Genomic DNA, 15,423 nt, shown 5'->3' with positions numbered 1-15,423 from the left:
GCCATCATGCAAGTACTACAAGTAAAAGACACAGAGATTGGAAAGAAAAAAAAAGCTGTCTTTATTTGCATATGATACAATCTCCTAGACAGAAAATTCTAAGAAATCTACTTTTAAAAACCCTATTAGAACTAATAAGTAGGTTTATAGTAAGGTTGCAAGATAAAAATCAATATACAGATTTCAATTGCATTTCTAGACACTAGCAATGAGTGATTATACATTGCAATTTAAAACCAATACTATTTAAAACAGCATCAAAACTATGAAATTCTTACAGATAAATTTCACAAAATACGTGTAAGACCTATAACCTGAAAATCAAAGGAGAGATATACTAGACTAATAGTCCCAAGAATAAAATTTGTTAAGATGTCAAATCTTTCCAAGTTAGCCTATAGATTCAGTGATTCCTAATCAAAAGCCCAACAGGCTTTCTAAATAGAAATTGACAAGCCAATTCTAAAATTTATGTGGAAATGCAAATGTCCTATAATACCCAAAACAATTTTACAAAAACAAAAAACAAAAAAAACCCAAGTTCTTACACTAGAATACTTACACTACTTGATTCAATACCTATTATAAAGCTACAGTAATAAAGACAGTCTGGTATTGGCATAAATATAGATAAATAAAGATATAGTATAGAGTACAGAAATGTACCCAAACCTATATGGCTAATTGATTTTTTTATAAAGATGTCAAGAAAATTCAAGGGGAAAAGACAATCTTTTCAAAAAATGGTCTAAGAACAATTGGCTATCCATATTCCACCCCCTCTCCAAAATAGAATCTCATTTATTATCTAACATTGTATACAAAAATTAACTCAAAATGGATCATAGATCTACATGTAAAACATAACACTATAAAATTCTGGAAGAAAGAATAAGAGAAAGGCTTGGTGATCTGGGGTTAGGCAAACAATTTTTAAAATAGGACTCAAAAAGCAGGAAGCATAAAAGAAAAAAATTCTAAATTTGATTCCATTAAAGATGTTACTCTTTAAAAGACACCATTAATAAAATGAATATTTTTGGAGACTATATTTGCAAAACCATGTCTGCTAAAAGGCTTGTATTCAGAATATATTAAAAAAATTATTTCAACTCAACAAACAGAAGATAAGCTACCAAGTAAAAAACTGGCAACAGATTTGAACTGAGATTTCATCAAAAAATATATATGGATGGCAAACAAAATTGTTAACCGTTAGGGAAATACAACTTAAAACCAAAAGGCATACCACAATATACCTACCAGAATGACTAACATTAAAAAGACTGACAATAATACCAACTGTTAGCAAGGGTGTAGAGCAACTGTAACTCTCATTTATTGTTGCTGGGAATACAAACTAATACAGCCATGATGAAGAAAGTTGGCAACTTCTTAAAAACTAGGTGATTACCATATGACTTAGCAATTCCATTTCTATGTATTTGCCCAAGAGAAATGAAAACATATATCCATACAAATACTTATGTGTGAATGTTCTTTTCAGCTTTATTAATAAGATCACCAAACCAGAAATAAGCCAAGTGTCCATCAACACATGAATGAATAAATAAATTGTGGCATATCCATACCATAGAAATGGTATTTAGCAATAAAAAGGAATGATACATGGTTTAATATTGCATTGTGCTAAGTTTAAAAAGCACAAAAGACTATATGCTCTATGATTCTATTTATATAATATTCTAGGCAAAGCAAAATTCTGGTAACATAGAGCAGATCAGTGGTTGCCAGGAGTCAATGGGTTGGGAAGGAGATTGAGCTCAAAGGGCCACGAGGCAATATTGGAGTAATGAAAATGTTCTGTATCTATTCTGGTGGTAGTTACATGACTGCCACATTTGTCAAAACTCATCAAATTGTATGTCTAAAATAGATGCGTTTTATCATATGTAATTCTATCCCAGTAAAGCTGCCTTCAAAACCCAAGACATCTACATCTGTATTGTATGAAAGTAAGAATGCTGTAAACCAAAGGTCAGCAAACTTCTTCTGTAACGGACTGAACAGTAAATATTTTAGCTTTTGCGTGTGTATAGTCTCTGTCACAACTACTCAACTCTGCCTTTGTGGGGCCAAAGCAAGTACAGACAATAGGTAAATGAATGGCTGTGGCTGTGTTTCAATAAAACTTTATTTAAGACACTGAAATTTACATTTCATATCATTTCCATATGTCATGAAATATTATTCTTCCTCTGATTTTTTCCCCCAAACCATTTACAAATGTAAAAACTATTCTTAACTAGCAGGCCATACACAGGCAGGTGGCAGACCAGATTTGACCCAAAGGCTGTAGTTTGCCAACTCCTTCTATAAACATATGTTAGTAAAAATACAACAATTATCATGACTATATCAAAGAGATGACGATGCAGGTGAAATTTCTAATATTCCATTCATGTTTACATGTTAGAGATCTGTGTAGACTAGAAATAACGAGCTCTATATTTTATGTATTCTTCAATAGTACATATTTGTTTGCTATATTAATATATTTTTTAATTTATTTTATTATTTTATTATTGTTTTATTTTATTTTTGGCTGTGTTGGGTCTTTGTTGCTGTGCGCGGGCTTTCTCTAGTTGTGGCGAGCGGGGGCTACTCTTTGTTGCGGTGTGCAGGCTTCTCATTGTGGTGGCTTCTCTTGTTGTGGAGCACAGGCTCTAGGCGTGCAGGCTTCAGTAGTTGTGGCTCGCGGGCTCAGTAGTTGTGGCTCGCGGGCTCTAGAGCGCAGGCTTGGTAGTTGTGGCGCATGGGCATAGTTGCTCCATGGCATGTGAGGTCTTCTCGGACCAGGGCTCAAACCCACCCGTGTCCCCTGCATTGGCAGGCAGATTCTTAACCACTGCACCACCAGGGAAGCCCTGCTATATTAATATTACTCCAAAGTAGTGAGCTTAAAAAAATCAAGGTTTATTTTATTAAATAAGTTCAGCTTTCAAAACTTAGGACATATATATAAATTCATTTTCCCTTGTAAAAAAATTTTAATACATTTAAATTATCTTTAAAAGCTTTAATTAGGGCTTCCCTGGCTGCGCAGTGGTTAGTAATCTGCCTGCCAATGCAGGGGACACAGCTTTGAGCCCTGGTCTGAGAAGATCCCACATGCCGCGGAGCAACTAAGCCTGTGCACCACAACTACTGAGCCTGCGCTCTAGAGCCCGCGAGCCACAACTACTGAGTCCACACACAGCAACTACTGAAGCCCACACGCCTAAAGCCTGTGCTCCACAACAAGAGAAGCCACCGCAATAAGAAGCCCGCACAACGCAGCAAAGAGTAACCCCCCACTCGCTGCAACAAAGCCTGCGCGCGGCAACAAAGACCCAACACAGGCAAAAACAAAACAAAACAAAACTTTAATTAATACTCAGTCCAAGTGCTATATACTTCCACTCCCATTTTCCCCCTTTGCCTTCTGTCTAATTCCTAAGGTGACGGCAGGGACTTCACACTTGCTATACTGTCTGGAATGTTCTTCCCCCACATGACATTACTTCCTGCAGGTTTCTGCTCAAAAATCCTCTTATTACTAAAGACTTCAATAACAAGCTGCTCTGTTAGTCCTTTTACTCTCCTTTCCTTTTTCTCCTTAGCACTTACTGCCATTTGCCACATTGCATCTTTACTTGTTTATTTGCTTATTTTCTGTCTTTTCTCACTAGAATAAGCTCCATGAAGGTGAAGACTTTGCATTTGTCCATACTGTGTAATCCCAGTGCTTAAAGGGTGTCTGGCAAATAGTTGGTGCTTGATAATTTGCTGAGTGAATAGTCTGTGAATACACAAAAGAGGACGTCTTTCAGGGGAACATCGTCCAACAACTGCCGTATAGTGAGCAAAAAATTATGCTGAGAATCACTGGCTTGAGACACCCAGTGATGGTGGGAGAAAACACCAATTCACAGCAGCCAGGTGGCCCTGCCACTCAGGAAGGCAGGCAAATCTCACTAAGGGAGCCAGGTGCTACAGACCCCTGAGAACCCCTAAAGGAAAGATCTTTCCTTTGGGAAGTACATCTCACAAAGTTTTGAGCAATTTTTATAATGGAGAACTTCATTAACCCTGTCTTCTGCTGAAAAAGTAATGACCATCTCTTTTCCTTTTCCTTAGCTTAACTAAACTCCTTTCTAACATTTTCTTGTTGAAATGCTTGTAAATATAAAGGGCAGATTCTTTAGTAGGAGAGTATTTCCTAGGTTTCAGAGAGGAGGTCTGAGTGAAGAAGAGTGTGCTTGATTCCCAGAAGGCAATTCAAGCCTCCTGAGTTACAGATGCCCACAGCACAAGGGTTATAATACAGCATATTTCTTTACAAAGCCTATTTCGAGTCTCAGAGCTGCAGTGTCAAACTGTAGAAATCTATGCTTTTGAAGTTCTTGACATATAATGTTGACATTTTCAGACTCTCAGTTCTATGATGAAAGATTAGAATGATGGTGGTGAACAAGAATGACCTATAGAAAGACGTTTTCTGAAGTGGTAAAAACAGGTTTTTTTTTTTTAATGGATGGAGAATTTTTCTTTTAAATTATGAGTTGACTATGAAGGAAAAAAAGAGAGAAACTAGATCAAAAAAACCTACAAACTGGTTTTAATTTTCTTTACAAAATCTTATAGGAACTCACAAATACAAACTTTGAACAAACTTGTGTTTGAAACACCTTCCTATCTTGCCACACAGTTGAAAATATTTTCATGGGGAAAATAAGATCCATATTTTTCTAATACTTAAGAATTTTGTCCAAACGAATCTGGTGTTGACATGTAAAAATTAGAGCTTGACTAAGTTTGAATTCAGATACTGTTCTCCAAATATTTGTTGGGATAAATTGCGAATTTAGGATTAACAGATACACACTACTATATATAAACTAGATGAACAAGGACCTACTGTACAGCACAGGGAACGTATTCAATACCTTGTGATAACCTATAATGGAAAAGAATCTGAAAAAGAATATATATACATATATATCTGAATCACTTTGCTGTACACCTGAAACTAACACAATACTGTAAATCACCTATACTTCAATAAAAAATAAATAAAAATTAAAATTAAAAAAAATACTTGTTCTGTCTCTTGGCCTTGAAGGAGAACACTAATGAGTTCTCTCTCTCTGCTATGTGCGATATTTACTTGACTCTAAGACACACTTTTTTGCATTTTAACATTTTGAAATCAGAATATCTTATAATGCATGGTGTCTCCTGATTATACTTGTCAGCAATTTTTCTTTCTTTGGGGTACGCAAAATAATACTGAATCTCACACTTGATATCATCTTAGATGCCATGAAATTAGATATACATGAAGCTTTTCTTTTTTTTTTTTTATTCTATTCCCAATCAGGGACCATTTCTCCCTCCCAACTCTGGCCTCCCACCCCTTGATTCCTTATGAAGCTTACAGCAAAGCCCAACACAAAAGAAAGACTTAAGACTATTAAGTATCAATAGTAGACTCTCTGGCTTCATGACAATGGTTCTTTTGTGATTATTAAGGCTCAGTACTTCTAAATGGGTAAGTTTTATCTTATATTTTCAGAACCTATACTTTTATAACTCACAGGAACAAAGTTATTATTAGCAAGCACCTGTTTAGTATGAGTTGCTGTGAATGTCTCAGCCTTAATATAATGTCTTCCTTTTCTTGGTTTTCTTTTCTTTCAGTAGCCAGATTCCTTACCTACTGATTGCTTAGATAATAAGTCTGAATTTAATCCAGGATTTGGTTGAGGAAATTATATAATATTTATGTCACATTTTACACATGTCTGGCAACTACTTCTCCTGCAAGGAACATCAGCACCAATTAAATGTTAAGGGAGGTGAGCTGGTAGCACCTTGCTTCTGGATCAGGTCCCCAGAGTGCAGGTCGGATCTCCTGGGAAGGGTATGAGCTCTGGAGCCAGAGACCTGAGTTTGAATCCTGCCTGTGCCACTTGCTAATTGTGTGAACTTATATGCAAAATTGGAACAAGAATATCTATCCTGCAAGGTTATTGTAAACATTGGATGTGCGGAAAGTGTTTGACTGTAGGAGGGGCTTGAGAAATGGTGGTTAATAGCATTGTTCACCATCTCGTATAAGAGAGGGTGAAGCCAGGAGAAATTTGAGGAGTTGCTGCACCCTTTTGCCTCCTCTAATGTTCTTGTTTGTTCCTTTTAGATCTCAGTGTTTTGATATTTATACTTTTGCCCTGTCCCACTCTAGAATCATACAAGCTTAGAACTGCTCTCTGCTGGATATCTTTTATCACAGTTTTACATTTATCTGTTATCACCTACTTACTTTTCAACAGGAATTTAAAGTGAGCCAGACAGGCCTGGGTTGGAATTCTGGCTCTACTTCTCACCATCTGTGTCACTCTGGGCATGTGCTTAACCTGTGTGTTAGTCAGGGTTCTCCAGAAAAACAGAACCAATAGGATATGTACATATATGTGTTGGGGGTGGTTTTTGTATATATGTGTATAAGTGAGTATACACCCCCCACACACATATATATGGAATTGGCTCATGTGACTATGGAGGCTGACAAGTCCCCAGATCTGCAAGGTGAGTCAGAACCTGCAGACCCAGGAAAGCTGATGGTGTAGTTCCAGTGCAAAGGCCAGCAGACTCAAGACGCAGGAAGCATGGAATTTCAGTTCAAGTCTGAAGGCAGGAAAAAGTCCGTGTCACAGTTCGAAGGCAGTCAAGCTGGAAGAATTCTCTTTTACTCATGGAAGCATCGACGCTTTGACTCTATTCAGGCCTTCAACTGATTGGAAGAGGCTCACCCACAGCAGGGAAGGCCATCTTGCTTTACTCAATCTACTAATTTAAACGTTAATCTCATTCAAAACACCCTCATAGAAATGTTCAGAATAATGTTTGACCAAATATCTGGCACCCTACCCTGGCTCAGTGAAGCTGCCATATAATTAACCATCGTAATCTGTCTGGGTCTCACTGTGCTTTCTGTACAATAAAAAGGAGATAATAATCCTATTATATCATGGCATTGCTGTTGGGAGCAATTGAGACCGTATATTCAAGGTTCCTGGTATTCAATAAAGGCCAATTTCCCCCTCCCGTTTTCCTTCCTGAAATAGTCAATATTTCAGGCATTTGTGAACAGGTCAAGGGGCTGTTTTGGTCTTACGTCCTTTCCTTTGCCCCTGAAACTGTGTTATACTCATGATCCATCCCACCTCAACTTTATCCCCCCAACGAAATGTCAACAAGTCATCTCCACAATTCAAGCAGTCCTTCTCCTGTAAATTTCTTCATGGCATCTAAACATCACCTGGCAAGGAGAACAGACCAAGTTTTTACACTTGGGGAAGAGTCCTGTCCCCAAATCTGATGTATCTCTGTCCATTGAAGACTGTCTCCTTCCTGTCCTTGGAGTTCCTTTGTGATGCAAAGCAAATCCACCGGCCAAGGCAGCCAAACCCTCTCCAACCTAGAACATTTTGTGAGCAGTCCCAGGGCTCTGCTTGCCCTTCACCTCTCTTGCAATGCAGATTGCTTGGGTAGTAAGTGCAATGAGCTGGGCATTTTACTTGCTCAATGCTGGGTGAGCGCACTCAAACATCACTTCAAAATCACCCTGCGTTTTCTTCCTCAGTATTCCACTTGGGCCTCTGTTTACATGATTACCACATCTTCCTTCCAAATTGCACCCTAACTTCCATTCTGTTTCTTTCCACTGTTACAATTTCCAGATTACAGTGATCTCTTTCCAGTGTGCTTACTATTGAGTAAATCAATAGAGCTATACTATTTTCCATCAATTTGATCTTAAGTGAATTGAATCTTGTGTTCATTTGAGATGGGGAAGTTGTTGTGGAAGGCCACAGAGAGAACAGGTGACTATAGCGTGCTGGTCTGTGTTATCCTCAACTCGACAATATCTTTTCACTTTGACCTTTGCTGCCATCACTTTAGATCTAATTCCTAGTGTTCATCTCACTTTGAGGGCCGCTTACTTCACCAAAATCAAAAGAAAAGGAGAAATGGGCAAATAAATATTTGTCTTTTCTTAGTAATATTAAAATAACCACAATCCGTGGAAGAAAATATCTTTCTTCTTGTTTCAATGCAATGTAATTACAGATCTTAAATTTAAATCCAAGTCATCCTGTCTCAAATAATATATTCAGTCCAACTGCATATATTTCTTCCTTTAGGGTCCTTTTGGGAAAACGTGACACATACAGCCAAAGTTTAAAACTGCTGTCAGAAAATCAGCTTGTAATGAGTAAGTCTGGACTTTCAGAAGACTGCTGGCATACAACTTCCTGCCCTCCTGATACCTAAATATACATAAAGGCTGAAGATAATTTTGATTGAAAAATCAAAACAAAAATATTCTCTTGGAAATGAGTCACCCTTTGACTGAATTAAATGGCCCTGTACCCGCAGCCAGTGTTTTCTGCCTTTGGTGGAATCTCTGGCCACACAGTAAGGTGCTTGACCCCAGGTTTCTGACCTTGTAACTAGAATGAGATGGTGGCAGAGTAGAGGGCAGAGGTCAGGGGCAGTAAGCCACACTACATCCTTCTCTCCCTGCTACTCTCTGAACAGGTGGTTCCCATCAATAAGTCTTTGCTCTGCTCTCTGAAAGACCTGAATCCCCACTTGCATTCACTTATTCATCTACTTCATTCCAAGAAAACAGGCCATATGGTATTTGTGTTTACAATGATTCTTTGCTGTTTCCAGATTGCGCATAGGCTCATAAAGTAAGCCTTACTATTGTAAGTGCAAAGGTCAAGTGTTATGGCTCTGCTTAGCAACTCCTGCATAATGAAATTGGAGCCCAGAAGGAAAGCAGAGTCTGGACCAGATGAAACACTGATTAATGGATGATGTGTAAAGGACACATTTAACACCATACACAGGCACTCCTCTTGATGGTAACATGGGGAGCAGCTTCCCCTCCCTATTGGCATTCACCATGAGGACAGATTCTACCTACTTAGGATCTACTGAATCTTTTCATCTATACACACATACACACCACGAATCACACCAGGCACCTCTTATGCTGGGTCAAATGACCCACCCCTAGATGTTCTAATTCATAGCTGGCCATTTCTTCGTAAAACACTAATCCCAAGCCTCTGCTCCTGGAGATATTTGCCAGGCTGGTTATTGCTTCGTTACTTTAACTGATCATTCAAAACTCACCACCATCCCCAGTCTGCCTGTGTTTTGCTCAACAAAATTCACATGGCAGTTTGTGAGACCTATTCCCATTTTAACAGGGAAGAAAATTGTGTATCAAAAAAGTACATTAGGAGATGTGACTTCTGGTCTAGATGGCTCATATAAATGGTTAGCTCCTGTTAAATCATTCATTCATTCATTCATTCATTTACTCATGCATCTATCATATCTGTTTTGAGAGCCTACTGTGTGCCAGGTATTGTTTCAGCTATGAGAGTACAGCAGTGAACCAGGTAATCACGTGCCATGCTCCATGAAGATTATAGTTGCATGGGCGGGGGGCAGTCAAAAACAAACACACAAAGAAACAAGAACATTTTAGATTTTATCATGATTACCACTATGAATAAAACCAAACAAACCAATGTAGTAAAAAAGGAGTGGGAATTACTTTTTTCAAATTTTTTTCTTTTTTTTTAAATGAACATTAGTAACGAAAAAAATGTGTGTTCCCATTTGTGTGTGTTTGTGTCTGCATGTGTGTGTGTGTGTGTGTAGTGATAGCACTTAATATCTACTCTCTTAGCCAGCTTTAAGTATACATTACTGTATTATTAACCATAGTCATCATGTTATACATTAGATCCCCAGAAATTATTCATCCTATAACTGGAAGTTTGTACTCTTTTACCAGAATCTCCCCACTTCTCCAACCCCCCAGCCTCTGGCAACTATTGTTCCACTCTCTGGTTCTGAGCACAACTTTTTTAGATTCCACATATAGGTGAGATTGTATAGTATTTGTCTTTATGTGCCTGGCTTACTTCACTTAGAATAATGTCCTCAGGTTCATCCATGTTGTGGCAAAAACCAGGATTTCCTTCTTTTATATGGCTGAATAATACTCCATTGTATGTATATACTTTTTTTAATCCATTCATCCATTGATGGACACAGATTGTTTCCGTATCTTGGCTATTATGAATATTACTGCAATGAACATGGGAATACAGATGTCTCTTTCATATACTGTTTTCATTGTTTTGAATATATACCCAGAAGTGGAATTGCTGGATGATATGGTAGGTCTATTTTTAATTTTCTGAGGAAACTCCATACTATTTTCCATAATGGTTCTACCAATTTACATTCCCATTAACAGTGTACAAATATTCCCTTTTCTTCACCTCTCTGGTAAACATTCATCTCTTGCCTTTTTGATAACAGCTAACCTAACAGGTTGAAGTGATATCTCACTGTGGTTTCGATTTGCATTTCCCTGATGATTAGTGATGTCGAGCACCTTTTCATATACCTGTTGGCCATTTGTATGTCTTCTTTGGAAAAGTGTATATTTAGATCCTTTGCCCATTTTTTAATCAGGTTGTTTTTATGGCTATTGAGTTGTATGAGTTCCTGATATGTTTTGGATATTAACTCCTTATCTGGTATATGATTTGCAAATACTTTCTCCCATTTGTTATGTTGCTTTTTCACTCTGTAGATCATTTTCTTTGCAGTACAGAAGCTTTTTAGTTGGACGTAGTCTCACTTGCTCATTTTTGCTTTTTTGCTTCTGCTTTTAATGTCATATTCAAAAAAATCCTTGCTAAGACCAGTGTCAAGGAGCTTTCTCCTATGTTTTCTTCGAAGAGTTTTATGGTTTCAAGTCTTATATTCATTCTTTAATCAATTTTCAGTTAAGTTTTGTGAGTGAGGTAAGGTAAGGGTCCAATTTCATTCTTTTACACATGGATAACCAGTTTTCCTAATACATTTATTAAAGAGACTATCCTTTCTTTCCCCATCACATATTCTTGGTGCTTTTGTTGAAGATTAATTGATGATATATGTGTGACTTTTTTCTGGGCTCTCTATTCTGTTCCATTGATCTATGTGTCTGTTTTTATTTCAGTACCATACTGTTTGATTTCTATAGCTTTGTAATATATTTTAAAATCAGGAAATGTGATGCCTCCCATTTTTTCTTCTTTCTCAAGATTTCTTGGCTATTTGGGGTCTTTTGTAGATCCTTAGGAATTTTAGGGTTTTTTCCTATTTCCGTGGAAAATGTCATTGGAATTTTTATAGGTATTACATTGAATCTGTATCTTGTTTTGGGTAGTATGGACATTTTAACAATATTAATTCTTACAATCATGAACACAGAATCTCTTCCTATTTATTTTTGTCTTCAATTTCTTGGATCAATGTCTTTTTCTTTTTAAATCCATTTAGCCTCTCTTTGTCTTTTGATTACAGAATTTGATCCATTTACATTTAAAGTAATTATTAATAGGTAAAGTCTTACTATGATCATTTTGCTAATTGTTTTCTGACTGTTTTGTAGTTCCTTTACTCCTTTCTTTCTCTTTGCTATCTTTTTGTGATTTGTTGATTTTTTGTAGTGCTATGTTTTGATTCCTTTCTCTATATCTTTTTTGTATCTTCTATAGGTTTTTGCTTTGTGGTTACTATAAGGTTTACATAAAACATAGTTATGTAGTCATTTTAAGCTGACAACAACTTAAGTGCAATCTCATACGAAAACTGTATACTTTTAATTCTCTCCCTGCCACATTTTATGCTATTGATGACACATTTTACATCTTTTTATATTGTGTACCTATTAACACATTATTGTAGCTATAATTATTTTTAATACACTTGTCTTTTAACTTTTATATTAGACTTAGAAGTGATTTATATGCCACCATTACAATTTTAGAGTATTCTAAATTTGACTTTATATTTACTGCTACTGGTGATTTTTATGCTTTAATGTTTTCATATGGTTGCTTAGCAGTCTTTCATTTCAACTTGGAGAACCCCCATTAGCATTTCTTGTAAGGAAGGTCTAGTGGTGATGGACTTCCTCAGCTTCTGTTTGGGGAATGTCTTTATCTATTCTTTAATCTTTGAAGGACAGCTTTGCTGCATATAATATTCTTGGTTGTCAGGTATTTTTTCTTTCAGCACTTTGAATATATCATACCACTCCCTCCTGATCTGCAAGATTTCTGCTGAGAAATATGCTAATAACTTCATGGGAGTTCCCTTATTAAGAACAAGTCTCTTTCTTTTGCTGCTTTCAAAATTCTCTCTTTGTCTTTGATTTTTGACAGTTTGATTATATTGTATTAAGGTAATCTTCTTTAGGTTGCTCTTACTTGGGGTCCTTTGAGCTTTTTGTATCTGGATGATTATATCCCTCGTAAGAGCTGGGAAGTTTTCATCTATTATTCCTTTAAATAAACTTTCTGCCCCCTTTTCTGTCTCTTCTCCTTCTCAACTCACATAATGTGTATGTTTGTTTGCTTGATGGTGTCCTATAGGTTTTGAATGCTTTATCTTTTTTTTTTTTTTTCATTCTTTTTGTTGTTCCTTTCTTAGTCTGTTAGGGCTGCTATAACAAAATACCACAGACAGGTGGCTTATTAACAACAGAAATTTATTTCTCACAGTTCTGGAGGCAGAAAGTCTGAGATCAGGGTTCCAGCATGGTTGAATGAGGGCTGTCTTCTGGGTTTCAGACTTCTCACTGTGTCTTCACATGATAGAAGGTGCTAAGGAGTATGTTGAGATCTCTTTTATAAGAACTTTAATCCTGTTCAAGAGGGCTCCACCCTCATGACCTAATCACTTCCAAAAGCCCCACCTGATAATACTATTACATTGGGCATTAGGAGTCAACATATGAATTTGAGAGGTATACATTCAGACTATTGTATTCCTCTAGCTGATTAATTTCAAATGACCTGTTTTTGAGTTTGCTGATTCTTTCTTCTGCATGATTGAGTCTGCTTTTGAAGTTCTCTATTGAATTTTTCAGTTCTGTCTTCAGCTCCAAGATTTCTATTTCATTCTTTTTTACAGTTTTTATTTCTTTATTAAACTTCTCATTTTGTTCATGCATTGTTTTCCTGATTTTGTTTAGTTATCTATCCATGTTCTCTTTCATCTCATTGAGCTTCTTTAATATGATTATCTTGAATTCTTTGTCAAGCGATTCATAGATCTCTATTCCTTTGGGGTTGATTACTATAGCTTTATTAGTTCCTTTGGTAGTGTCAGGTTTGCCAGATCCTTTATAATTCATGTAGCCTTGCATTGGTGTCTGTGCCTTTGAAGGAGTGAACACCTCTTCTAGTCTTTATAGACTGGTTTCGCAGGTGAAGACCTTCTATTGTTGGATCTCCAGGCTGAGGGATTGCCTTTGGGCTTGCAGTTGAGCAGGGTTGAAGCTAAGTCCCATGGCTGCTGCCAGGTCTGTAGTGAGGTCTGAAGTTTGTGGATCTGTTACCAGGAGCTCAGGCAGTTGTGGATTCTGTCTGGCATCTGGGTGGATGGGATGGCTTCTAGGACCTTGGCCAGGAGGGCTGGCACTGGGACAAAAGTCATCTTCAGGTCTGTAGAGAGTAGCCTTGTTACCAGGTGTACAAGTGGGTATGGCTCTTGTTGTGTCCCCTGAAGAACACTGGAAAAGTCACTGGGCAGGTTGCTGGGCAGGTAGAATCAGCCCTGGACCACAGCTGAGAGGGGCTGGAACCGAATCACGGGGATGCTTCATGATCCACAGCTGGAGCAGAGGTCTTCAGGCCTGCCTCCAGAGGCACAGACAGATGTGCTCCTTGCCAAGTAGGCAAGACCACTCCTGGACCATGGCTAAGAGGGGCTGGAGCCAAGTTACAGGGCTGTTTCAAGATCCTCAGTTGGACCAGGAGCACAGACAGGCGTGACTCCCTCTGAGTCTCCAGGCAGGCAAGACTGCTGCCAGAGCAAGGCTGTGAGGAGCTAGAGCCAGTATGGGGCCATGTCAAGATCAGCAGTGTAACTGAGGCCAGCAGGCCTACCTCTGAGGGCACAGATAGGTGTGTCTCCCTCTGGGTCCCTGTGCAGACAGGATCACTGAAAGTGGCTGTGAAGAGCTGGAGCTAGGTTACAGGGCTGCTTCAAAATCTGCCAAACCAAGTTTGGCAGACCTATCTTTGGGGGGCATGGATGCACGTGTGTCTCCTTGCAGGTCGCTGGGTGGGAAGGAGCATTCCCAGCTAATCAACAGACAAACCAGTGTCCACAGAACCTTGGAGGGCTGGACCAGGCTCTTCCTGGGTACACATCTTCTTCCACCCAGAACCTTCCTATTCATCACTATTATGCTCCTTGCCAGTGGGTGACCCTTGCCTCATCATGCTGTTATAAAGAGATATTTTCCAAGTTTACTCCTCTCCTTCCCTTCCCTTCCCTTTCCTCCCTCACTCCCTCCCTCCCTCCTTCCCTCCCTCCCTCCTTCCCTTCCTCCCTTCTTTCCTTCCTTCCTTCCTTTTTTTTTTTTCCTCATTACTAACCATCCCAAATCTGGTTTCTATGCTGTCTTCTGGATTCACCAGTTACCTAATGCTTTTTTTCTCTGCATCTAAAAAACACATCTAACTCTTTGCATTCCCATTTCTCCCTCTGCCCGAAGCATGCACTGAAGTCAAATTCAGAACCCTTCTATTCAAAGGCTATTGCTTTTTCGCTGATAGACTTGACCCATGATTCTAAGTGTGTTGTCGTCTCCCAGTGATGGTTAGTTCCTACCCTTTGCAGAGTGCTGAGGGCCAAAAGCTGTTAAGCAATGTATACACATTATCGCATTGAAACCTCACCTACCCTAGGAGGTGGATACTCTTATTAGTCCCTTTTTGCAGATGTGGAAAATAGACTCAGATAAGCCCAAGAGCACACAACTAGTAAGATGCCAGAGGTGGGGTTCAAATTCAGGGACTGAGACTGCAAAAGCCCAGCTCTAACCTCTGGACTATTCCAGTCAGACCCTGTTAGAACGTGGAGGAGCCCTTTCCTGTATTCTTGTATTTTTGCACTGCAGTATTCCATCAAGATCCATGTCAAGTTTGATTTCTATTACTTTTGTTTGTATTCTCTCTCCTAAATTGCTTTAATCTCTAAATCCCTGTTATTACATTCCTTCCTCTTACAACTCTGGTTTTTCTAAATATGCCTAATATCATGTCATAATTAAGGTCCTAACCCTAGCTCACATGCCCAAATCCTGAAAGCATCAAAGCAAAGTTGCCTGAGGCAGAAACAAAGAAATGAAAACGTATTATTAGCATTTCAGCAATGTATTGGGAGCTCCCACAAAGAACAAAAAGCTGTGCGGTGCATACAAAGACATCACCCTGTTCTCTAGATGGGGTCTGCAGATGACCCTGCTTTTAAAAAGGG

The sequence above is a fragment of the Balaenoptera acutorostrata genome, chromosome 5 (assembly GCF_949987535.1).
Source record: "Balaenoptera acutorostrata chromosome 5, mBalAcu1.1, whole genome shotgun sequence".
NCBI classification, from domain to species: Eukaryota; Metazoa; Chordata; class Mammalia; order Artiodactyla; family Balaenopteridae; genus Balaenoptera; species Balaenoptera acutorostrata.
This window is presented reverse-complemented; position numbering follows the sequence as displayed.